Genomic DNA, 27080 nt, shown 5'->3' with positions numbered 1-27080 from the left:
AGCAAGACTTTCTGAGCCTTAATTATTTCCCTGAAGATCGATTGGCCCTTTGGCCCCCTAGGCAGCAGCATCCTACAGAATTTTCCAGATAGATCAGCTGCATCCAAGGCTGCCAGGCAGACAGAGCCTAGGCATGCCCGGAGAGCCTGCAGCCGGCACAGTGTGCGCTTTGTGCCAGCTGCCCCCAAGACAAGTCTGGGCTGCCCTAGTTCTCGGATACCCAGCTCCATTTCCGCACCCCCACACATACACACACCAGGGGATTTTTCAATGAGGCTGCAGACTGCTAAGACCCGCCCAGTTCACAGGAGAGGAAACCAGCGCTAGGGGACTTCCCAGTGCCCCAGCCCGAACTGTGACCAGAGTCTGGGATGAGGATTCCCCTGCTCAGGCTCTTGCCTGCTCTGTCACAATTCCCTTCAGAAAGGAGCAGGAGGCTTCTATGAGACTCAGCACATTTAAACAGCACACGGAAGCCCAAGGGTAGCCTAATGACACAGGACAAACAGAGAGAAGCCCTGGTTCTCCATCCCCTGCCTATGCAGCCAGCACGCAGGAGGAAACCACAGCTTTTGTTAAGGTGACTGACAAACCTGTCATTCACACTACAGAGCAAGTTATCAAGCACCTGGACATGCCAGGTGTCATCCTGAGCAATGTGCAAGCTGCAACCTACAACTCCGGTGCCCACACTTGAGTGAGGGTGTGAAATGCTAAGAGACTGAGGGCCTAGGAAGCTGAGCCTCTGATCATCTCCACTTAATAAGGAAAGGACATGAAGAGCAGTATAAACTGGTGGCAATATCTGCTTATACGGAATTCTACTTCTGTGCTTTTACAAGACCTTTCTCTTAAACCTCATGGCTGCCCCAGATGTGGGCACAGAGAAGTTGAGTATCTGCCAGTGGTCATCTACCCAGAAAGTGGCAGAGCTGGGATTTAAAACAGGCAGTGTAGCACCAAAGCCCAAGCCCCACTAACTTCTTTATCAGGCTATTTAGCAAAGCATTAGGCTTTCTGTGCTTCATAGAAGGCATTCTATGAAGAGATAAATTTCTTTACTGACCCAAAGCTGTTTCCCAGGGTGGACAGGAGATGTAACTTACATTATAATTTTTTTTTAAGTGCAGAATATTTACTTCCTGAGACAGGGCCAGATTTAACATTTCTTGACACCCTCAGTGTAGTGCGTGAATCAAAGAAGATGCTCAAAAAGTGCTTGATGAAGCCAGGTGTGGTGGTACACACCTGTAACTCCAGCACTCTGGGACGCTGAGGCAGGAGGATCACAAATTTCGTGCCAGTTTAAACAACTTAGTGACTAATGGAGACATTGTCTCAAAATAAAAAAATAGAAAGGGCTGGAAATGTAGCTCACATATATATATATATATATATATATGCTTGATGCCATTTATAGGCTGTGCAGCCAGAGGAAAGCTATTGGAATATCTCTGGGTTCCAGTTCCTCATATACAAAATGGAGGGGTAACGACACAGCCCCCTAGAAACCATATGCCTACTGCACAGTGGTTGCTCAGTAAACAGTGACTATCATAACTATCTTCAAGCCAAGATACCGAGGGTGGGGTGGGATTGGATAGAGCTGCGGTTCTTATCTAAAAGTAAGATGGAGTAAAAGAAGTAGCGCTGAGTATCTCCATCAGTGTTTTCAAGCTGACTTGTCTAAACTTCTCTTTTAGAACTCTGGGTGATGAGTCATCCAGCATCTCAAAGAGGGAAAGTTCTGGGGGATATCTCCCATACCGGATATTTTAAGGCGTGCTCCCTCTCTCTGTCCCCCTGCAGGTGCCTACATCCTTCAGCAGGGCCTGGTTCTCCCCAGAAGGGTTGCTTGCAGAAGTATTTGTGTTTGAGCCTAAGCCTAGGAGTTCTCGGGGTATTTTACTTTTTCCCAGGTGATTTAAGGTTTACTTCCTCTTAAAGATTATTAATGTAAACCCATCATGGTGGTTTGTGCGCCATGTCAGGGATTAGTTTAGGCAAAACCATAGAGCATGGTTATAGTTGACGGAAGATGACAGAAAGACATTAGATGCTCTGGAAACAATTTTTCTTGTGGAACAAAGGATGCATAAGGACAAACACTCCATTTTTTCCCTTTGGATATTGGTATGAGGCGACATCTGAAGCAAGGCAGCTATCCTGTATTCATAAGGAAACCTGATGTAAAGATAAAGCCAACACACTGAGTCTGGAAGCAAAGAGAAGATTTGCCCTTAGTGACAAGCTGAAGTCACTGAACTGACCAAGCCTGCAATACTTTTTCTCTGAACTCCTTGTGATATGAAATAATAATAATTTGTTTGTGTTCAGGCTGTTAAGTCAATGCTTTCCATTGCTAGCACCTAAACATATTCTGATAAAGTTTGACATCTAAGCAGATAATCTCTAAGAGGAAGTAAACCTTAAATTACCCTGGGAAAAAAATGAAATACCCTGAGCTGAGTGAGAACCCCTAGGCTTAGGCTCAAACACAAATACTTCTGCAGGCATAAGGTGAAACCGGTCATAGTACCTCTAGGTCCATGCGGTCTTGGGAAGGAGTGAAGGCTTCTGATTCCAAGGCAACCCGGATTTCCTGACCAGTGACCCCAGAAACCTGAGGAGCAGCATATCTGAGGCATCCGTGTCCGGGCTAGAGACCCTTCCTGGCTCAGGAAGATTCTGGCTTCCTCTCAGCCAAGGGGCACACACACTCCACACTTAGGAGTTCACTAAGACTGCTACAAGCTTTGGTCAGAGAAACATGCTGAACCAAGACAGTGACCTACACAGACACACAACCACAAGTTTCCAAGGACTCCACAAAGCACAAAATAGTTTAAATGTCTTCACTTTCTGGGGTCCACCAGGAAAGAAGGGAACCCACTGGAGTACACGAGGCGTCCAGTCAGTCAGCACATCATTTACTGCTGGTTACCCCACTGCTGTGGGTAAAGTGGCTGAAAGCCTGCTCCTCCAGCCCTCAAGGAACCCTCAGAATAGAGAGTGGGTTTGGGGAGGAAAGAGAACAGGAAAAGATCCTTGACACATACTTTGAACATCAAGAGACCAGAGTGACTATGGGCTGCAGGATCAAAAGAGGGTCCAAGGAGGTCACATAGTTCCTCAGATGTCATGCACTTTTTCCAAAGGGGCTAGTTAGCCCTAAGGCTCACTGCTGGGCTCCCACCATCGGATCCCAATGGCATCAGTATGTGCAGAAAACAATTTGTGCTTTGTCATAGAATGGCTCAGAAGGCAGTTACGGCCCCTGGGGCAAACTCCGTCTAAAGTTTATATTTTTACTGCCCACAAGCTACAAATGGTTTTTACATTTTTACTGGGCTGTTTAAACCACCACAAAAAAGAACATGAGGTAGAGAAGCAAAGCCTAAAATATTTACCATTTGGCCCTTTACAAAAATAAGTTTGCCAGTGCTTGGATTAGAAGGTTAGCTGTGGCCAGAAATATGACCTTTATTATCAATCAAGAATTTCCAAATCAACCAATACCAAATGCTGGTGGGGCTGTGGGGAAAAAGGAACCCTTCTCCACTGCTGGTGGGATTGTAGACTGGTGCAACCACTGTGGAAATCGGTGTGGAGATTCCTCAGAAAAGTAGGATTGGAGGTCCCATTCAACCCAGCCATTCCCCTTCTGGGTATCTTCCCTGAAAAATTAAAAACATCATACCAGCCCAGTGTGGTGGTGCACCCCTGTAATCCCAGCACTTGGGAGGCTGAAGCAGGAGGATCGTTGCAAGTTCGAGACCAGCCTGGGCTACAAAGTGAGCCCAAAGCCAGCCTGAACCACACAGCAAGATCCTGTCTCAAAAAGATAAAAAAAAAGAAAGACATGCATAAAAACATCATACCACAGCAATATATGTGCACTCATGTTCATAGCAGCACATTTTGTCATAGCTAAATCTTGGAAACAACCCAAATTTCTATCAACCAAGGAATGGATAAAAAAGATGTAGTATTTTTATACAATGGAGCATTACTCAGCTATAAAGAAAGATAAACTGGAGGCTTTTATAGGTAAATGGATGCAACCAGAGACCGTACTCATAAGTGAAATAAATCAGACCCACATGTGTAAACATCATATTGTCTCCCTAGTATGAGAAACTGAAAGCATAAATAAAATCTGAAAGTATAATAGCTATTGTGAAAGGGAAAGAAACTACTCAGAACAAAAGAACAACTGGGATGGGGGAAAGGAGAAAAGAAGAGATATATATATATATCATATATATATGATAGCTAAGGTAATTGTACTACTAATTTCTATTAGTTCATTGAAAAGAACAGTTAGTGCTGATATTGTTTGATCAGTTTTGCATGCCTGTATCTGGTAATCTGAGCAACTACTTTGAAGATAACAATATGCAATATAATGACCATTGTTAATTTTCAACTTCTGTATCATTTTTATTGTTTTTTTTATTCTCTTTAAAAGAATTTCTTGGAGCCCTTTTGAGAGAAGTCTTTGTCCTTGGCTACTAAAGGCTAATTACTTACAGTGCCTCTCCTGCTTGGTGCCGGTGCTCTGAATGTGAGAGTGGCTAGTTTCTAGGCCAAAGATGTGAGTTTCTCCTAATTCTCCTCTGCATGCCAGTCTGTTTTGGAGCCCCCCAATACAATGATTTGCAACATTCCAGCACCCCTAAGGTGAGGGCTTCCCGGAGGAGTTGCATAGCAAGCTGCTCATGAAAGACATACTTCCTGCTGTAAATGGGCTGAGCAGATGAAGAGATAAAGGGGACCAGATGCCTGGAGGTGTAGATCACCCACCAGCTCTTCTTGCTGAGGGGACCCAGATGGAATGCTGCAGGTCCCCAGGCCCTGCACTGTACAGTCTGGGCACTGACACTGACTGCCCTGGCCGGAAGCCCTGCCAGAGCCAGTGTTGGGGCCACAGGTCTATTCCAGGGACACATCTCTCAGGAGCAGGCTCTCCAAAGAGAGACAAGATACTCTGAATTCAATTCAGACCATGTAAGTTTTTGAAGTCCTCCAGCTGGCCCACATTTCAAACAGCAACAGAGGCAGCTATTGTATTAGCTCAAAGAAGGCACTTATATCATCAATGCGACTCATTATATTTGGATACTCTCTTCCTGCCAATGCACAATTTAAATAATCACTTCAAAGCCATTTGTTATATAATGATTGAGTCTTACATAATGATGGCCTTCCCTGAAGATGCAGAAGCCATTTTTGAGGGGGTGGGGGTGTCAGACTTGGCTAACAAAGGGACATTTAGTTGCCCTGGATGCCTGGGTGGAACCAGAATTGAGGATGGGAGGGGAGAGGCAGAGGCCGTATTTGAGGAGTTATTGGCTAGTTTGCCTATTCTACCTCATTGGCCTGAGGAGGGGATTACTAATCTAAGTGCATATTGAGAGAGATTTTTATTTTTGGCAAAATATTAGCCTTTTAGGAATGTCCCTTCCAAATATTCAATGACAAGAATCTCTTTTATGGTGGAAAAAAATTACCCTCTTTTGAAAGAGAAATAAGTGTGTTTTCTTGACAGAACCTCTGACACGAACCTTGCTGAAAAGAGCCATTTTTGCTAGGGGTGATGAATGACAGAGGACAAAGCCAGGCTGGGCGGGCAGAATGAGTCTTGATTGCTCAGCTGGACCCCAGCATCCACGAAAAGGCTGTGTGTATTTAAATCCAATTCTTTTTTAATATAACTGTAGGATAAAATCATATATTTAAGGTATACAGCATCACGTCTTGAGATACGTATATGTTGTGAAGTGATTACTATAACTGATTATTTCAGCATATCTATCAAGGAGGAATTTAATTCTTGAAGACCCACATAGGATCAGTGGGACACGGTGGCTAGGGAAGACTCCCCTTTCTATGCATTAAAACATTTAGTTCTGTTGGGAGAAAAACTCAGGTGACCACAGAGGCTGAGCAGGTAACATGAGAGAGGGCGGTGGTCAGGTACAAGTGAGCAGAAGTTCCAGTGACAAACTGAACCACTCTTCTCTCTAGAGCCATGGGGCAGCCCCTGTTCAGCCCCAGCCAGTAGTCCCTTGTGCGAGAAAAGACCAGTGTTGCAAGATTGTCTAATTACTTCATAGAAGTTAGAAGAACTTCAGATTTTATATTTTTTGTATATTGACTTATTTTTTGAAACACCACCCCAGCCAAGCACAATATGACAGTGAGCTGTCCACCCACAGCCTTTTGTCTTTCGGTCCTGACAGTGATCTCTGTCAATTGGAGGAAACAGAGGGGACAGTGTCATGGGCGGGGGCTCTGGAAGCACATGCTGGGACAGTGAGAGGTGAGGATGTTCACTCATACCTGTGTGAGGAACAAGGCAGGCCCAGGACTGGCCAGAGCAAGCCAGTGAGTAGTAATGCAGGCCTGACAAAGCTTCCACCAACCTGACAGAAAGTTCTAGATAAAAGACTGCCAGAGCTGTCCCAAGTCAGGCCAAAAATGGCTAGATTTTCATAACCTACTTCGCTTGGTCATCTGACAGATTCTTCCTAGAAAGAGTTTGACTCAGGGTAAGTCAGCCCTCACCAGCTGAGGCTGATCCTGATGTGGCTGAATGCATGAAGCTGTCTGCTGATCTTTCTTTTTTTGGTAGAGATTTGTCTTTACTGGCAATACCCACTCTCTCTGAAGTTAAGATGTAATAACACTGATGTACAAATAACTTGCAAGTATTCTCACCTCTATTTGCCCCACTTCTGTTTAGACATAATTTGAAAACCACCTCAGACCTTGTACTTTTCAATTATGTTAAAGTAAAATACAATGAAGGCAGTATGAGTTTCAAGGAAGTTTTTACAGATCCCAACTAATCTTGGGTAGATAGGCTTTAAGGTGAGATGAACATACAAATTTACTAAGGCATGCACTTTTGTGTATAGGGAGGAGAAATGTGTGTCTTATAAAATTGCCATTCTTAAGGAAAAATTTAGACATCTGTACAGTATATCTCATGTATCCCATAGGCACCCATAAACATAGAGGCACAGTATAAGAGGACCTGCCAGGCAGGGTCCTAGGCTACCTTTTAAAGGTCACTGAGATGGCCTGGTCTGTAAGAAAGAAACCTGAACCGACAACCAGAAGGCCTGACAATTAATCCCAGCACGGACACTTGCTTCACTATTTTCTGATCTTCAAAATATAGACTATATCCCCTTCTTTTCACTGGCTCAGTGGTGAGGATCAATTTCTATGAAACTTTTGAGGACAGTTAGAAGCACTTTTTTAAAAATACGTTTGGGAGAATTTTATTAACTTTAAATGACTTTATTGATGTATGACTGACATGTAAAAAACTACATATATGGTATATACAGTATTACCTCAGTTCACAAGTGCTTCTGTTCGCAAACAATTTAGTTCTCAGACAAAAGCATTCGACAAAATTTTGCTTCTGTTCACATGTTCCACATCAGGTGACAAACACAAATGCGGCCATCTTCCTCAAAATCATAAAACAAGGGAAGTTTGTGAACCAAGGTAGCACTGTACAGTACCTTACTGAGCTAAAAGATAAATATGCACCCCTAAAAACCATCAAAGCTCTTCATGTGTCCTTCATCTCCCAGTTTCTTTCCTCTCCCTTTTTATTAAAATTAGGTTGTGAGGGATGATTTTTTTGAATAAACACAACATAAGATCTACCCTTGGGGATGGTGGGGCCTGCTATAGGAGAGTGAGTCCAAGCTCCGCACTTCCTCCATTGTCTCGGGAATGGGGGGGTCTTTGAGAGGAGTGTAAGGACACACGCCTTTGTGGAGCAGACTGACAGGAACCTCAAGACCTGAGACACAGGATAACAGCCAGTGCCAGGTGCACAGGTGCACACACGTCTTTGGAGGGCAGAGTAATTGGCGAGACCAGCAGCATGGAAGTGTCTGAAGGAGCAGCGAGGAGCCAGCAGTTGGACTCCAGAGAACTCCACCAGCAGAAGTCTGGTCCCAGGCCCCACATCCAGAGGCCAAGATCAGATCCATACGCAACACATTTATGGGATTAAATATGGATACTATCACAGAACAGTAAACACTAGAGAATTTTACTGCTTTCGTTCTACCTTGTTTGTCTGATTGGCTATCCCTCTCCTATCTGGTTGGATGTCATCTTTTCTTCTGTATTTGGTAGTTATTTTTTTATTTGGGGGGGAATTCTTTTCCTTTTGTTCTCTCCTACCTTTCTTTCATCTCCTCTTTCTTTCTTTCTTCTCTCCTGTTCATTTTTGTTCTTTCTCTTTTTCCCATGTTCTTTTTCAATGTTTAGGTTTCTCATCCTTTTTTCCATTCTCTTCTATAGACCCACTTTCTCCTTCCTCAACTACTTCTTGAATTTAAACTTTCAAGGAAGTAAACACTGTCTCTACCCTTTCCGAATACAGATCCTGTGGAAGTTCAGAAGATCATCAATAAATACTTTGAAAATCCCTACTCTCATAGGATAGATAACAAAGAAGATATGGACAGATTTCTAGATATATATGAATTACCAAAGCTAAATCAAGCAGATATAAAAATTCTCAATAAGCTAGTATCAGTTGATGCGATTGAAAACATAATTAAAAACTTACCAACAAAGATAAGCCCAAGTCCTGATGGATTCACTGCTGAATTCTACAAGAAATTTGGAGAACATCTAATGCCAATACTCTTCAAACTCTTTAATGAAATTGAAAGGGAAGCAGCACTACCTCTTTCCTGGAGGCAAGTATTGTCCTGATAGCAAAACCAGAGAAAGACCCAACCAAAAAAGAGAACTACAGGCAAATCTACCTAATGAACATAGATGCAAAAATCCTCAATAAGATAGTAGCAAATAGAATTCAACAAATTATCAAGAAAGTTATACACCATGACCTGGTGAGATTTATCCCAGGAAAGCAAAGATGGTTCCATATACACAAATCAATAAATGTAATACACCATATCAACAGAGCCAGAGACAGGGATCACATATTCATCTCAATAGATGCAGAAAAAGCTTTTGATGAAGTCCAGCATTCATTCATGATAAAAACCCTACAGAAAATTGGAATAGATGGTCTTTATTTCAGTTTGATAAAAGCCATCTATGACAAACCAACAGCCAACATCATACTAAATGGACAAAAACTGAAAGCTTTCATTCTAAATTCAGGAACTTAGTGTCCACTGTCACCACTCCTTTTCAGCATAGTTCTGGAAACACTAGCGAGAGCAATCAGACAAGAGAGAGAAACAAAAAGAATAAGGATAGGAAAGGAATAGGTGAAATTATCATTATTCACAGGTGACATGATACCCTACAAAGAAGACCTCAAAAACTTCACCAAAAGACTCCTAGAGTTAATAACCAAATTCAGTTGCATGGCTGGATACAAATTCAATAATCAAAAAACAATAGCATTCTTGTATACAAACAACAAATTATTGAGAGATAAATTAGGGAAATCACACCCTTCATAATAGCATCTAAAAAAATGAAATACTTAGGAATCAATCTAACAAAGAAAGTAAAAGATTTATATATTGAAAATTACAGTACTCTGAAAAAGGAGTTTGAAGAGTTTATCAGAAAATGGAAAGGTATCCCTTGCTTATGGATAGGAAGAACCAAGTGAAATGGCCATACTTCTAAAATTGTTATACAGTTTTAATCCAATCAAACAGTGTCCCAATCAAAATAATATTAGCATACCTCACAGAACTAAGGAAAACACTCCTAAAATTCATCAGGAACCAGAAGAAACCTAGAATAGCAAAGGTAATCCTGGGTAACAAACACAAGTCAGGAGGTATCACAATCCCTGACTTGAAGTTATACTACAAAGCTACTGTGATAAAATCAGCATGGTACTGGCAAAAAAAATAGACTTAAGGACCAGTGGGACAAATTAGAAGGTTTAGACACAGCTGCAAGCACTCTCAGCCACCTTATCTTTGACAAAGGGCAGAAACATGTTCACTGGAGAAAAGATAGCCTCCTTAATAAATTGTGCTGGAAAAACTGGCTCTCCACATGCCAAAGACTAAAACTAGACCCATGCCTATCACCATGCACTAAACTAAAGTCAAAATGGATAAACTATCCAAATATTAAAGCAGAAACACTAAATATACTTGAAGAGAAAGTAGGGCAAAATCTTGAAGACATAGGAATAGGCACAGTCTTCATGAACAAAACCCAAACTGCACAGGAAACACTTCTAAGAATCAACAACTGGGATCTCATCCTATAAAAAGCTTTTATACTTCAAAAGAAATCACCAATAGAATAAAAAGACAACCCACAGAGTAGGAAAACATTTTAGCTAACTATCCCTCAGAGAAAGGACTTATATCTAGAACATATAAAGAATTTTTAAAAAATAAGACCCCCCAAATTCAAAGACCCAATCCAAAAATGGGCATCTGAGATGAATAAGCATTTCTCAGATGAAGAAATACAAATGGCAAATAAATACATGAAAAATGTTCAACATCATTGGTCATTTGAGAGATGCAAATTAAAACAACACTGAGCTTTCATCTCACCCCAGTAAGGATGGCTACCATGAAGAAATCAACCAGCAACAAATACTGGAGGGGCTGTGGGAAAAAGGAATTCTTCTCCACTGTTGGTGGCAATGTAGACTCGTGCAGCCACTTTGGAAATCAGTCTGAAGATTCCTCAAAATAATTAGGATTACAAGTCCCATTTAACCCAGCCATTCCCCTTGTAGGTATTTTCCCAGAAGAATTGAAAACATCATATCACAGAGATATATGTGCACCCATGTTCATAGCAGCGCAATTTGTCATAGAAAATACTGGAAACCATACAAATGCCCATCAACTGAGGAGTGGATAAGAAAAATGTGGTATTTTCATACATTGGAATATTACTCAGCTATAAAGAAAGATAAACTCAAGGCTTTTATAGGTAAATGGCTACAACTAGAGACTATACTCATAAGTGAAATAAATCAGTCTCACATGTGTAAACACAGTACTGTCTCCCTAGTATAAGAAACTGAAAGAGTAAATAACACGAAAGGTACAATAGATATTGTGCTTAATAGGAAAGAACAACTGGGATGAGGGAAAGGAGAAAAGAAAGAAAGAAGGAAAGGAAAAAAATATATGTATATATACACAAGATAGCTAAGATAATTGTACTACTAATTTCTATTGGTTTATTGAAAGGAACAGTCTGATAATTTTAAAAATAAAAGAAGGAAAACATATTAACAAACAGACATCTATTTATAAAATATATAAGAACAATGCAAGTAATACTGAATTACAGACAAAGTGGCAGGAAATCAACAAAGGTGGTTGTATTATGTATTGATACCTTCAAAGTGGTTTCTCAGGAAAAAAAATAGAGATATGCAAGACTGATCAAATAAGTAATCATTAACAAGAGGAACAGTTAATGTTTAATTGTTTGATCCATCTTGCATGCCTATATCTGATAATCTGAGCAACTACTTTGAAGATAACAATAAGTAATACAACCGTTGTTGATTTCCTATTATCTTGTTTTGAAATTCTGTACCATTTTTATAGTTTAGTGTTGTTTTGTTTTTGTCTTTGTTTTTGTTATTTCATTTTTGTTCTTTTCTCTTTAAAATAAAAAAAGATGCATGGCTCTAACATGTCATATGTGCTTCTGCAAAATGCAGGGCACAGACAGTGGTAACACAAAGATATATTTAAAAATATACTTTAAAAAATCTGCCCTTTTTGCACTTTCAGTACAGTATTGTTTACTATAAGTGCTCTGGTAAATATAGCATACACATAACATGGGTATCTTGCATACCTGAAGCATACCCTTCAACCATCATGTCCCCCAAACCTCAGCAATCAACATTCTACTCTGTTTCTGTGAGCTTGACTATTTTAGGTTTCATATATGGTGAGATCACACAGTACTATATTTGTCTTTCTGTGTCTGGCATATTTCACTGAACACAGTATTCATCTATATTACTGCAAATACAGCATTTTCTTCTTTTTGAAGACTAAATACTATTCCTCTACTACAATTTCATTATCCATTCATCCTCTCATGGACATTTAGGTTTCTTCCAGGTCTTGGCTATAATGGATAAGCCTGCAATGACCATAGGAATGCAGAAAGCTCCTCTAGATCTCTGTTTGAACTCCATTTGATAAATACCTCACATTTTTAAACAACAGCCATCCTAAAATGTGAGGTGGCTTTGATCTGCACTTTCCTGATGAATAGTGATGTCATATACCCATAAATGTACATTGCCATATACTGTACCTATTAGCCATCCACTAATTTATTTCTTTTTATTTATGTCTATTCAGATCTTTTCCCCATTTTTAAAATTGGGTTGTTTGTTTTGCTATTTAGTCTTATGAGTTCCTTATATATTTTGAATGTTAAGCCTTTACCAGATGTATGGTTTGCAAATACTTTTCTCTCATTCCACAGGTCAATTTTTAAATTTTGTCAGTTCTTTCTTTGGCTAAGAAGAAGTTTTTATTTTATTTTGCTTTGTTTTGCTTTTTTATGTAGTACTACTTGCTTATTTTTACTTTATGTGAAGCCAAAAGCCTATGGTTTGGGGATCATATCCAAAAAGTCGCCAAGGCTAGCATTGAAGAGATTTTTCCGTATGCTTTCATCTGGGAGTTCTGTAGTTCCAAATCTTACGCTTAAATCTTTAACACATTTAGAGTTGATTTTTATGTATGGTGTAATATAATAGTCTGCCTTCACTTTTTTTATGTGTGAACATCTGGTTTATTTGTTTGTTGGTTGGTTGCGGTGGTGAGAGTTGAACCTAGGACCTCACACATACTAGCCAACTGCTATATTACTGGGCTACATCCCCAGCCCACCAACCTCATTTATAAAGAAACTATCCTTTCCCTTTTATGTATTCTTGGCACTTTTGTTGAAAATTAACTAGCTATATATGCATAGATTTATTTCTGGTTGCTCTATTCTGATCCATTGGCCTTTAAAATACACAACATTGTTTGAATTACTATAGTTTTATAACATAATCTGAAATCAGGAAATATGCTGCTTTCAGTTTGTTCTTTCTTTTTTTCTGAGACAGGGTCTCACTATGTAGTTCAGCCTGGTCTTGAACTCACTGTGTAGCCTACACTGGCCTTGAACTCAGTGTTCCTCCTGCCTCAGCCTTCCAAGGTCTGGGATTACAGGCACAACGCCAGCACACCCAGCTTAGTTTTGTTCTTGCTCAAGATTGTTTTGACTATTCAGGGTCTTTTGTAGTCCCTTATAAATTCTAAGATTTTTTTTCAATTTTTTATGGAAAATGTCATTGACATTTTGATAGGGATTATATTAAATCTATAAGTCATTTTGGGTAATATGAATACCTTAACAATATTAATTTTTCCAATATGAACACAGGACATATTTCTATTTGTATCTATTTTAATTTCTTTCATCAATGTTTTATAGTTTTCACGATACAGATCTTCCACCTCCTTGTTTAAATTAATGCCTATGTCACCGGGCATGGCGGCACACACCTGCAATCCTAGCACTTGGGAGACTGAGTCAGGAGGATCATTGCAAGTTCGAGGCCAGCCTGGGCTACAAAGTGAGCTCAAGGCCAGCCTGAACTGCGTAGGAGACCCTGTCTCAAAAAGACAAAAAAAAAAAAATTATGCCTATTTCATCTTTTTTTGTATTATCGTAAGTAGTAGTATTTTCTTATTTTCTGATTCAGTTCATTGTTAGTGTATAAAAATACAACTGATTTTTGTGTATTGGTTTTTTTTTTGCCGCTGAGCTAAATCCCCAGCCCCTGTGTATTGGCTTTATATCCTATTATTTGATTAAATTTATGTACTAGTTTTAGCAGTTTTTGGTGGAGTTTTTAGGGGTTTCTATATTTTAGAAAATCATGTTATCTGCAAACAGTTTAACTTTTTTTTCAATTTGGATTCCTTTTGTTTCTTTTTCTTGCCTAATTGCCCTGGCTAGGACTTCTAGTACTATATTAAATAAAAATGATAAGATAAACAGTTTGTTCATCTCTGTATGTGTCAGCTGTAGTCTTCTCATGTATGGCCTTTATTATGTTGAGATACATACATTCCCTACTGGATTTACTGAAAGTTGTACTATGGAAGAATGTTGACTTTTGTTAAATAATTTTTTGCATCTATTGAGATGACCATAGGATTTCATATCTCTTGTTATTAATTTGGTATTTCACATTTATTGGTTTCCATATATTGAACCCAAGGATAAATCCCACTTGGTCATGGTATACAAATGATCCTTTCAGTAGGCTTCTGAATTGTTTGCCTGTGTGTATGTGCGTGTATGTGTTTGTGTGCATGCACATGTGCATATGTGTGTGTGTTTAAAAGAGATTTTACCATCAATGTTCATCAGGGTCACTGACCTGTGACTTTCTTTTCTTTTTGTACCATTGTCTGTGTTTCGTGTCAGGGAAATCCTGGCTTTAGAGAATGAGTTTGGAAGTTCTCCCATTTTTTCAGTGTTTTGGAAGTTTGAGTAGGATTAACCCTAATTCTTCCTTAAAAGTTTGGCAGTATTTACCAGTGAAGCCATTTGGCCCTGGAATTTTCTTTTTTGGGAGATTTTTTGATTACTCATTCACCCTGTGTGGTTATTTCTCACAATTGGTTTATTCAGGTTTTCTATGTCTTCATGATTCGGTCTTGGTAGAATGTATCTTTCTAGAATTTATATCTTCCAGGTTATCCAATTATAGTAATCTCTTATAGTTCTTTATATTTAATCATAACATTTAATGTCATCTTTTCATTTATAATTTATTTGAACTCTCTGTCTCTCTCTGTGTCTCTGTCTCTCTGTGTCTCTATCTCTGTCTCTCTGTCTCTCTCTGTCTCTCTCTGTGTCTAGCTAAAGTTTGGCCATTTTTTCATCTTTTCAGAAAACCAACTCTTGTTTCTTTAATTTCTTCTGCTCTGATTTTTATTGTTTACTTCCTTCTAACTTTGGACTTCATTTGTTCTTTTTTTTCTAGTTCTTGAGATATAAACTTAGGTTGTTTATTTGAAGTCTTCCTTTTTATTAACATAAACATTTGTTAGTATAAACTTCCCAATTAAAACTGTTTTTGTTGCACCCCATGAATTTTGGTATGTTGTTTCCATTTATTTATCTCAAGCTTTTTATTTCATTTTTACTTTCTTCTTGGATATATTTGTTTCTTGGGAGCATGTTGTTTGATTTCCATATATTTGTGAGTTTTCTACTTGTCCTCCTATTATTGATTTCTGGTTTCATACCATTGTGATCAGAAAAGATACTTTATATGATTTCAATCTCATTAAGTTTGTCAAGACTCATATTTTCAACTAATATATGACATATGCCGGAGAACGCTCCATGTGCCATTGAAAAGAGATAGAAACCATAAAAATAAAACTAAAACTTCTAGGTGAATAGTAGAATATTTAAACTGAAAACTTCAGCAGGGAGTTTAGATACCACATTCAATCAAGCAGAAGTAAGAATCAGTGAGCTCTTAAGCAGATAATTTGAAATTATCCAGTCAGAAGAATAAAAAGAAAAAGGAAAGACAAGTGAAGAAAGCTTATGAAACTTACAGAACATCACCACTGGTTTGCTTATCGACGTTCTTCTTTAACGATGTTCTAAAAACAGCTTGAGAAAGGGACAGAAAGTTACTTGAAGAAATAAATGTATGTTCTCTTGTAGCTCACTAAGACACTGTAATATGGTTATTTTATACGTTTTGTCAGGTAACTTGTAGATCTTCATCTTTTGGGGTCAGCTTTCTTTTAGAGCTGTATTTTGTTTCATTGGTGGTATCACAGTTTTTCAATTCTTCATATGCTGCTTTCAAACTTGAAGCACAATAACCTCCTCCTGTCGTTACTGCTGGCTTTGGAGGAGAAAAACCTTTCCCAGTGATCGTGGCTAGGGATTCCTGGGACCGCCCAGATCTTTTCTGTGGCTATGCTTTTCCCCTTCCTCTTCTTTCCTCTTAGCAAGACCTAAAATGATGTATTTTATCTTGATTCCAGGAATCCAGGCATGGCACTAAGAGCTTCTAGTTTATCTTCCCAGGGCAGTGCCCAAAAGTAGCCAAAGCTGCCTGCCTTCTCCCAACCAGCAGGCAGGCCAACTGCTTGCTTTCTCAGTTTTCCTCTGTGTCAGCTGTCTACCATTATGCACAAAAAAATCTCAAAACCGAGTGGCTTAAAAGAATTTTTAAAATTTCTCTCATTTCTTCATGCTGTCTGGGTGAGCAGCCTAAGGCAGGTTCCTATATAGTTCCTCCCCTGGTCTCACCCCAGGTCATTCACACAGCTGCGGCCCTCTGGAGGCTTGATTAGGACTAGACAACCTAAAATGCCCAAAATAACCTCCTTTCCATGGTTGCAGGTGGATGCTGGCTAGCATCGGTAGTCCCAGGAATGTAGGTCTCAGCCGGTCGGCCTTCCCTGGTCCATGTGGCCTCACCTCGTCTGATAAGCAAAATTAGGCTTCTTTACATGGAAGACTGGGCTGCATTCCAAAAGGCAGTGGTGGACGCTACAGGGTCTGTGAAGAAATAAGTTCCAAAGTTGCACACCTTACATTGCATTCTATGGATAAAAGCAAATCACAAGGTCTGCACAGGTTCAAAGGATAAGATAATAGATTGTGCCAGGTGTCATGGTGCACACCTGTAATCCCAGCACTCAGAAAGCTGAGGCAGGAGGATCGTTGCAAGTTCAGGACCAGCCTGAGCTACAAAGTGAGCTCAAGGCCAGCCTGAACTGCATAGTGAAACCCTGTCTCAAAAAAAAAAAAAAAAAAAAAAAGATAATAGATTATACCTCTTCATTCAAAGAATAACAGAGACTACTGAAGCTGAACTTAAATTGTTTGCAGTTTATTCTGACATAATCTGCCATGTTATCTCCACAGGCCACTGGTCACCAATACTAAAATATTGTTATTTCATTGAAAATCCACCCTCATAGTGAAAGCAACACGTTTTAACTACAATCACAGAACATGATTAAATGTAGTGAAGAAATTTTTGTAAAAGTCACTTGTTTCCCACACATAAAAAATATATATCTATATCCATATAGCTATATCTATATTTATATCATATTTGATCCCATTTTTCATGATTTCTTCCAAAAAATTTCAAAGAAAACTGGCACTTTTTGCAAGGTTGAAACCAAAGTCCAGGAAGTTTTGACTATAGTATTCCAATCCACTGTTAGCTGTAGAAAAAGGTGAGTAAAGAACAATACATTAAGAAAGACCGGCTGGTTCCTGAACAATGCTAATATGATTCAAGTCTCACAACTAAGTAATTTTTTACAGTTATCCTAGAACGTCATATTACAAACAAGTCACCTGCAACCCTGCCGTGGGGGCGGACCAATGACTAACCATATTCCTTAGGACTGTATCACTTTACAGCCTCCCAAATATTTTCAGGCAGTGATCCAAGTAGTAGGTCACAAATCAGGTTGCTCAGCAATTCACAAATCTGAAACAATTCACAAATCAAAATTGACAAGTAAGAGTTAACTGTCCTATATGGTTAAAAAACTTGCCATCCAACCCAGAGGCTGAAAGAACCCTGATAAGGCAGAACGTTACCTTGCTACTAAGGCAGTGAGTAACAAAGGTTACCGTATTTGCACATCATGCTGAGCTAGCTTTGTCAAAAATCAGACCCTCCAGTGGCATCGTGCCCAAAACACCAGCAACTTCCTTGGCCCTTGTGAAGATACTGGGGAGGAAAAGTAAGTTCAGACCTAGTTTAGTTGACACTTACCACTTGCTCAAAATTTACTACACTCATCACCTGGGCAACTTCTCTTTCTGGTGTTTGGAATTTTTTCATTTCTATTAATTAAAGGGCATCTCTTTTGAGGGTCAAAAGGAAAAGAAAAGAAAAAACAGCCCTGCCTTCAAGGAAGGAGCGGTAAGGTTGTGAGAGTGAGTTTGCTGTTCTCATGGACGTTTCACTGTTGTTTAATACAACATCCCTATGATACAGGTATTATTGTCTCCATTTTAATGATTGGAAAACTAAAGCTTTAGCTGGTGAGTGACAGAGCTAAGGATCAAACTCAGAGATGAGCAAAAGGAAAGAAGCAGGATGGAGAGGGAAAATGAAACTCAAATGAGATATTCCATGTAGGACACTAAACAAGGTAGGACTCTGCAAACATGGGCATGTAGTGATGCGTGTGAGGCATCCATGGGCCAAACGAGTGGTGAATATACAACTGCCTGGTAGAAGTGGAAAAGTGGGAGCTAGAATGTAGAGTCACCAAGAAATCAAAGAAAGCAGATAGGGCCACGGACAGACCCTGAGTGAGCCTAGGATAGGTGGAAGGAAAAATGCCAGTCGGAGAAGGAGCATCTGAATGGTGGAAAAAGAACCAGGAGCATCCATTAGCCAGGAAGCCAAGTGTGTTAAGCTTTAGCAAGAAGTCAGATGCAACCAAGGGATACAGTGGAATGAGGCTTGGGGAAAAGTCTCTGGGTTTTGAACAGTGAGACCTCTAGAGACCATCAAGAGAGACTGAGGGAAGGTGGGAAGTGTAGAGGGTTAGACAGAGTATGGATGGTGAGGAAGTGAGCAAATCAGTAGAGTCCCCTGTAGTTTCTCAAGGAAAGAGTGATGAAATTAAAATGCACTGATCGTATAGAAGACATTAAGATCAAAAGGAGGAACGAGGTCCTAATTTCCAGGAGGACTGGGGTGTGTGGGCAGAGTACCATCCCCAGCTTCTCTGCCTGTACAACTTTAGGACTGTTCCTGCACAGAGAAATTTCCATCATTACTGCTGTGCTTGATTAGAAATACTTCCTCACTTCCTTATCCTACCAAGTTCTTTAATTCTTCCTGTTCATTGTCTCTTATAGTTTTATCTTCCCTTTTCTGCTCAGCACCTGAAAGAAAGCCTCTCTCCTAGAACTTTGTGCCATTCTACTAGCTGACTTTTTCCTACCCTTTCCTTCAGCTTCAATCTTAACCAGTTAACCTGCCATAAAACCTAGTCTGTGGATATGAAAATCACTGTAGGTTGAAAGCACAACAATATTCTATAGTTCAAATAAAAAGCCCCTAGGCAAAAATAGAAGTTCCATCAGTAATATTCCTTCTTCAAAGCCAGGCTTTCTTTCTACATCTCCTCTATGACTTGAGCCCAAGACTGTCCTCACCCTGACTGCACCTTGGATTCATCTGGGAAGTTTTAAAAGTACTGAGTTCCAGGCCCATTGCAGAGATCCTCATTCATTTGGTCTGCAGTGAGGTCCTGGATTCTACCCCATGGCTCTTCACTACTCCGTGGAATAGTCATAAACTCCACTCCAAGACTCTGCTTAGCGGAGTTTCCATGTCTGAAACATCTTCCTCCTTCCTTTCATGAATCCAAATGCCATGTTTCTAGAAGGCCTAATACATGATATCTTTTCCTGAGGAAGTCTTCCCTGCCAGTAACCACCCTGCCAGTAACAATCTTAATCACTGAATCCTGCCAACACTTAACAGATGGCCCTGCAAAATCCACTCCTCAATTCCACAAACATGTGCCTTCAGGAAGTTTAAAATCACAGTGGGGTATGACTGGGGAAGGGGATGTCAGCGATGTATAGAAGGCAGAGAGTTACCTGTTAAAGGGCAGGGTGGCAGGAAGGCCCCAGCACAGCTAGGAATCCCCTATAAGTGTGGGTTTAGATCTTTAACTCTTGGGAAGGTTCAGAAAACCTTGTGTACAAGCAAAAGATTGAATCCTGTGGTCCACAAACCATCTTTAGTCCTGGAGCTATGTTCCAATGAAATCCTGTAGAAGAACAGTAGGTAGGGCCTCTCCTCCTTGTCCCACTCCTTGTCCCACTCTGGAGGCTGTCACACAAAAACTAAAGCTTTCAAACAATTTGAAAACTCTTGTCAGAGGCCACCATAGAGGCCTTGGAGGAGAAGGCATGGATCATTCTATGATTATTTCACGTTCTCCAATATGTTCTCAAACACTAAAACTAGAATCCTTCTTGTTATATGCTTCCATCATCCTGTCCCCCAACCCTAGCACCTCATCATTCTGGGCCTCATGTACATTGAAGATTTAATATATGAGCTTGAGCAGAGAAGGCTGTCTACAGTCAGAAATCATAGATAACAGAATTTTCAAAGGGCTTTTAATCATTTCAAGATGAGTTTCAACGTCTAAGTGGTACCTGAGGAATAGAAGTCAGGTGATTTTCAAGAACTGAGAAATGCAATTGCCTTCAAAAGCTAGGTTGGTACAATTTATGCACAAGAGGTGTGGTTAGCTATTATCTCAATGAAGGGGAAAATCACCTGAATGAATTTCTGCAAGTATGTGCTGAAAGAGTTTGGGAGCACATGAGATTCCTTCAAGATGATAGGTTTGCAATACAATTGGATTTGACAAATGGATCAGTGATGAATGGATCATTCAGCAAATGGAAATGATCAATGGTTTTGTATATTGCCTGGAGAAGTTCCATACAAACAGAAAGAGGGTAAGCACACAGTGAAAGGGGAACTGCAAGGTCAGGGTGTCAGTATTCATCTGTGTCTTCCATGGGTGAAAAAGGCGATTATTGGTAGGCGGCCAGGAACCACATCATTAGAAGGCAAAACCTGTGCAAGGCAAAGAAGGCTCAATCAAGTCTGGTCAGGACTGGTGTCTCTCGAGGTCTTTGGCTGCATACGCAGCTACGGATTCTGGACTATTTCAGAAAAAAGGCTGGGGGTGAGGAGTAAAGTGTCCTCTACTGGAGAGACCACCATGCAAAGGCACAGCCACCAGCGAGAGCTGGAAAGTGAGCTCAGTACAGGTGAGAACCTGAAAGTCTTGGTCTGCAAAGATACTATATAGCCTCACCTGGGTGCCCTCCCCAGCAAGAGTATACTACACGCATATTCCATTTAAGGCATCAGGTCTGGGAGAGAGAATAAAGGATCAAGTGGAGGTCACATGTCAGCCTTGGAAAAGGTTCCTTTAGGAGGAGCCTTTTACTTTTGATATAGGAGGGTATTGGTCCAACCAGTCCAAAAGCCTGAAGGGTGTAGAGGAGAGATAAAAGTTTCCTAAAAGCAAACCGGGGTGCTGCTGAAAAGTGGGAATAGTCCCTGGGATGTGAATATCCACAACACAGTCTGAAGTCATGTCTTCCCAGGCCATTCATCTGTCTTGATACCGTGTTCAATGGACACATTTCCACTGCCAATCCCCCTACACTGGACTGGGGCAGGAGGTTCTTCCCTGAGGGCCAGGTAACTCTTTAACTCTTCTTTTGCAAGTTAACCAGGTTATCCATTGCTTATCATAGTGTTCCTCTCCAGGCAGATCTCAGGAGTCAAGTCTTAGGACCCACAAAGTTGAGAGATAGACTCTAATAGAGAGTTGGTCTCTCCCACAAGCCCAACTAGCAGCAGACTCTCTCAGCCACAGCAGTGTCAGGGCCTACACAGCCAGTTCAGAGCCCAGGCATCGGGTATGAGGTTCACTTTCTTTACATGTTTTCTTTGTATTTCAACTGTAATCCATATGAAGTTCATTTTTACACACAGATTCTTCATTACATAATAAGTGAAACTTTTCCAGTCACTCCTGGACCATCTACTGCTACCTGAGTGACTAATTATTTGGTAGTGACTCCCTGTTCATCACTGACTGTAAGCTTGAAATCAGTCCTGCAAATACAATACTCAGGCATGAGTAAATGGACCAATGGCCACAGGTCAGCCTGCTGAGACTTCAGAATTCTAAGGGGATCAGAGTTAGAGCTGGAAGGTCTTTTAACAAAACACTTGACTTGATTTCCTTGTTTCAGACTAAGGAAGCTGAAGCCCAATGAAAGGAAGTGACTAGTTCAAAGTTACAGAGGTCAGAAATAGAGGAAAGATAAACCCTGATCTCATTCATGCTTTCCATTACGTCACCATATTGTCTTGCAAAGTGAGATGTTTTACCAGTTTTCCAGGTCTCCTAAAATTGAAGTGTGTTCACATTACCCCTTCAGTTGGAAACAACTCTGACCCTTTGTATCTAAATACCAAGCGCTGAAGCCACACCTGCCTCAGTGTGATGCTCAGTGAAAAGCTGACAATCAGAAAGTTCAGGAATTGTGACATCCTTCCTATTGCTCCAGCTGGCTAAGGCAGGGGGATCGCCATGAGTTCCGGGCCAGCCTGGACTACATGGAGAGACTCTGTCTCAAAAAAAAATCCCGTCTCAAAAAAAAAAAAAAAAAAAAAAAAAAAGAATTGTAGTGTCCAAGAAATCAAGTTTCTGGATATCAGCTGAAAATAGATGGCAAATGAAACCTTTTAAAGAAATATTTATTGCAAAAGACATTCCTAAATTGTGCCTATGTATGTATATGAGTGTGTGAGTGTGTGTGTGTGTGTGTCTGTGTGTGTGTGTATGTGTGTGTGTGTAAACATCATCAGTGCAAGTTCAACCTCTGAAGTCAGGATGCCTTCCAATCTCATACTCCTGCTGCATCCCTTGAGCAAATACCTTAACTTATTTGAAGGTCAATTTCCTCTTCTACAAAATAAATAACCTATCTCATCATGTTGTTTTGAAATTTTAATTAGATAATCCACAGAAAACATTTGGCACAGCACCTGGTCAAGAGCAAACCCCCAAGAGGTTTTAAGTCATAATTAACATAATGAAATCTCTGGCATTTGCTGTTTTTTCAAACCAGCCTAAGACCCTCCCGGTACTCCCAGGATAGCACCGGTTCTTCCACTTGGTTTGTTCAGTATTATCCAGGGTGTCTTAAAACTCCCAAAGACCCTGGTTCAATTGGTCCAAGGCCCACCTGGAACCTCTCTTCCATTTCACAAAGCTCCCAAGGGACCCTAGAGGAAGAAAAGTTTGAGAATCATTTTCTATACTACTGAACCAGTAACCAGAGGACACACAAGATAAGGACTGCCAGCCGACAGGCTTACAGATACTGCAGCATCATGACATCTCCCTACATCACTGAGAAGGAGGCCACAGCTGCAGCCCCCATCCCAGGGAGCTCAAGCCTTCTCACTCCAGAGCATTTAAATAAGAAACATTAGACTAAAGCTGAACTGATTCCAAACCTTACCCAGGCAGAGGATCCTTTCTTCCAAAACCTTTACCTTTCTCACCTAAAAGAAGAGCTTAGGGACTATGGGGACCTCAGCTCACCAAAAAACACAGATGACCATCCTGAGAATTAGAGGAATCGCTGACTTGCTTGCAAGACAGAGTCATGAGTTGTCTGTGCCTATCAAGTGTTCCTCTACCTGTTAGCTAGGCCTTGAGTTTGGCTCTATTTTATTGGACACAAGAGAATCAGAAGAGGAAGTTTGTTTTGTTTTGTTTTGTTGTTTTTTGGGGTTTGTTTCTGATGTGGGACTTTCTTTTGCAGGATGACTGGGGCAGATGGGACAAGCATGTGACTATCTATTTTAGCTGATTTCATAGAAGAACTGAAAGAAGAGGGTACCCTGGAGGGTCCCCATGAGTCACTGGCTCAGATCCTCCTCTTCTGCTGGCCTGGCTGTAAAGATCCCAGGGTGCTGCTGCCAGACACCTACAGCTGCGCACGTGCTCCCGTTTGGGGAAGTGAGGCCTGGGAAAGAAACAGCACCCAGGCACATTTTAGCCCACATCGACGGAATTGCTCCCTGAGAGCCCAGCTTCCTCCTCTCTGAGCACTCTGGTCCTGGCGACTCTTTCCTGGCTGGTCACAAGCCCATCTTTCCAAAGATGAATGCCCGATATTTGCTCCAGCCTCTCAGCTTCCTCTTTTCTTCCCTAGTTCCCCTGTGAGACTGGCTGAAGGCACTGATCCTCAGTAGCTCTAGGATGCACTGCTGGTGGTGCACATATTGACGATGAGACATCAGAGCTGGTTTAAAATCCAGAGGGCGACTTGATTCCAGCTTAAAGCAAGCAGTAACTTCCCCCAGAGTTCCATTTAAGGAATCTCTGTGGTTAGAGATCCCCAACAAACCAGTTGTTTGCACAAAGCTATAGGCAACTCACAAATGAGGTTCTGGAACCAGGATAAGGTTGACCAGATGTTCTTGGAAGTCCTTACCTGAAAGTACATGTCTATAAATCTTCAAATTAGCATCAGTGGCAGCGGGTGTAGCTCAGGGGTAGAGCATTTGACTGCAAATTAGCATCAGTTGGTAAAAAAAAAGTAGATCTGACAAATACTTATCTTTCTGTTTTAAATGTGTAAATACGAAACATTTCAATCATACTAAGAAATAGAGGAAATAGCATACTAGATCTCTGTAAGTGTATCACCCAGATTAAACATTCTGTATTTTGTCATACTGGCTTCAGATAATATTCCCTCTCTCTCTCTCCCTCTCTCTTTCTCTCTCTCTCTCTCTGTCTGTGTCTTCCTCTTTTTTCTTTCCTTTCTTCATTTCTCCCTTCAAATAAATAAAAATGTTCAAACATATACAATTTCCATTTCTTTTTTAATTTTACTTTTAATTTATTTTAACGGATACAGAAAAACAAAGTTTGTACATTTTAATGGATGTGATGCTTTGATGCAGATATATATTGTACAATCTTACGTCAAGTTAAATATATTTATTTCCTCAAACAGTTCATTTCTTTATGGTTAAAACAGAAAGCTGGAGTCCTTTATTTTAGCTTTTTGGAATACACAGTACATTACTGTTATGTATAACCACTCTACTGAGCAACACACCAGCATGTCTTGCTCAGACCTAATTGTGACTTAGACTCCGTTGACCAACTTTTCATCATCCCTCTCTCCCCATGAAATCTGCACTTCTTTATCCTCTCCCTCTCCTTCCTCAAAGATAAAACCATTAATCTTATATCACTCTCATGTATGTTTTTGTTTTTAATAGATATGAAAGGTAATATTGCTTACATTTTAATTACAGTTATATATAAGTATGCATATATGTGTAACATTATTTTACAATTTGCTTTTTCATGCAACTGTCTTAAAATTTACAGATGTTCATACAAAGTTGGCTCAGTATATTTACATAAACTTCCAGTATTCAATTCCATTACACATTCCATAAACCACAACAGTAGATTCTTGTGTTTGTGCATATTTGCATGTGTGTACATATGTATTCCTGTATTTTGTATATATGTCTATCTATATAGACACACACAAGCACAAATCTGTACAGCTATGGAATGGTTCTTCCAGATTATATACCCAAGGGTAGAACTGCTATCTCAATAGCAGAAATGCACCATGCGCTTCATAAGATATTGCCATATTGTTTTCCAGTGTGACTGTACTAATTTACACTCCCACCAGAGAGTTCCCTTGTGCCCACATCTCACCATCCCTATTGTCATCAGATTTAATTAATTTTTATTTATCTGGTAAATGTGAATGGTATTTCATTGTTTCAATTTGCATTGTCCTTATCATTAGGAACCAGTGATAGATTTTGAGGCCAAGAAAAGAGTCTGATCCTCTGCATCACACATGCACACGCACGCACACACACACACACACACACACACACACACACACCATGAGGGCACAGAAAACATGGGGACTGGAGATTAGCCCACATGGTTAGGTTCTAAAACCCAGGATTATATCAGGGATTTGGCACCTCAGGGTCAAGATCCAGTTGGAGTGAGAATTGAAGGCTGGATTCTAAAGGAGTTGTCAGAGAGTTGTTAGAGACATGAACTGAACCAGATACAGAAGCAGTCCAGAGAGTCACCACTCTGAAATTAGATGGTAGACAGGTAAAAAAACACAATGAAGTCAGTGGGGAAGGGTCCAAGTTATTTCCTCAAAACAAAGGCAGTATTTACAGCTGGCAGCTGGAGAAAGTACAAGATTAGTGTTGGGGCAGGTAGGCAGGAAGGAAGGGAGAACAAGGGTCAAGGTTCCAGAAACTCAGCCTTGTGCCATAGTCCCATTGGCCACCATTGCTCTCCACTGTGGAACCTGAGAGCCCTCAGTAAGCCTGCATGTGTCTTTCCAAGCAAAACTTGTCAGGTCAATAGGCCACAAAATATGGGCTACTCTTTGGTCTGAGGGTTGGGGTTTTCATTTCTTTAGAGCAAATGATGTGCAAAGCCCTGCAACGGAGAAGTGAATTATTTTTGGCAAGTTGTTTCTCTTGGTGGCTTCTTTTCAAAACATGTTTTGGAAACATTTAACAATCCTTCCCATAGCAGTGCTTCTCAGGGAATTTAAACAAAGCCAGATTGATGGAGTGACTTCAAGACGTGTGTACTAAAATATGCCTCCCATATTAAAGACACTAGAGCTTTCTGGGAATAACTCATTTCCTTGGGGGGCAGTAGAGGGTGTGGGAATCCCACATATCTCCATGCCCTTTTACCAAGCAAATCTCTGAGAAGCAGTCATCTATCAATGTATGTGACAGATACTATTCTTCTTAATGGGGACAGGAAACCACTCTAACCTCAATAGGTCCACAGTTTCAAAGACAACTTTCAAAGCTCACTTTGCTTCAGTTATGGCCACATACTAAGGACAACAACCAAGAAAATCTCCAAAGAACAAGTATAAAAGTGTGTTGTTGCTGCCCAGTGGTATCTTGAGGGGCTAATCACGCAGGACCCTAAGATCTCATTTTCCTTATGTCTCTACAAGTATAAAATGAGAAGAAACCCTTGATTCAAAATGGACAGGATTTTTTAAAACACAAGAAACATAAACAAGTATCTGGAATTTTTCTGTAAACCCAAATTGTAGAGAAGGTCAATTCTCACTATTCTGACCTTGTTAACATTAAGTATGACCCAGATATACTACATTTAATGATTCTTAAGTGGCAAGGCCATGCATGACACTATGGATCATTTCTAATTCCTCATAGTTTTGGAATCTATAGTAGAATACCTCCATCTTTGAAGTAAATTTTAGAGCTTATTTATTCATACCTCTGGGATATCAAAATGCCTCAGAGCCATCCCATTCAAGATCCTGGATTGAGTACCTTCTGTGAGCTGATAAGAAGTCATGAGTAAATCAGGATTATTAAAGATTCA

The 27080-nt window shown here is 40.3% G+C and overlaps 2 long non-coding RNA genes across 2 annotated transcripts in view; both read right to left on the bottom strand.

Annotated features, from left to right (window-relative positions):
* Positions 1 to 17523, bottom strand: part of LOC106149212 — a 101024-nt gene extending 83501 nt beyond the window's left edge. The window contains exons 1-2 of the long non-coding RNA XR_001235229.1: positions 17434 to 17523; positions 15624 to 16584 (exon numbers count right to left, since the gene is read on the bottom strand). This is a non-coding gene — a long non-coding RNA (uncharacterized LOC106149212). The remainder of the gene's footprint in view (positions 1 to 15623; positions 16585 to 17433) is intronic.
* Positions 17524 to 22613: 5090 nt separating this feature from the next.
* Positions 22614 to 23340, bottom strand: LOC106149211. The gene is made up of 2 exons (XR_001235228.1): positions 23229 to 23340; positions 22614 to 22906 (listed from the first exon to the last, which is right to left on the bottom strand). It is a non-coding gene; the product is annotated as an uncharacterized LOC106149211 (long non-coding RNA).
* Between the last annotated feature and the right edge of the window lie 3740 nt (positions 23341 to 27080).

The sequence above is a fragment of the Chinchilla lanigera genome, unplaced genomic scaffold (assembly GCF_000276665.1).
Source record: "Chinchilla lanigera isolate Chin_1 unplaced genomic scaffold, ChiLan1.0 scaffold00039, whole genome shotgun sequence".
NCBI classification, from domain to species: Eukaryota; Metazoa; Chordata; class Mammalia; order Rodentia; family Chinchillidae; genus Chinchilla; species Chinchilla lanigera.
Note: the sequence above shows the minus strand (reverse complement) of the source record. Positions and strands in the feature narration are given on the sequence as shown.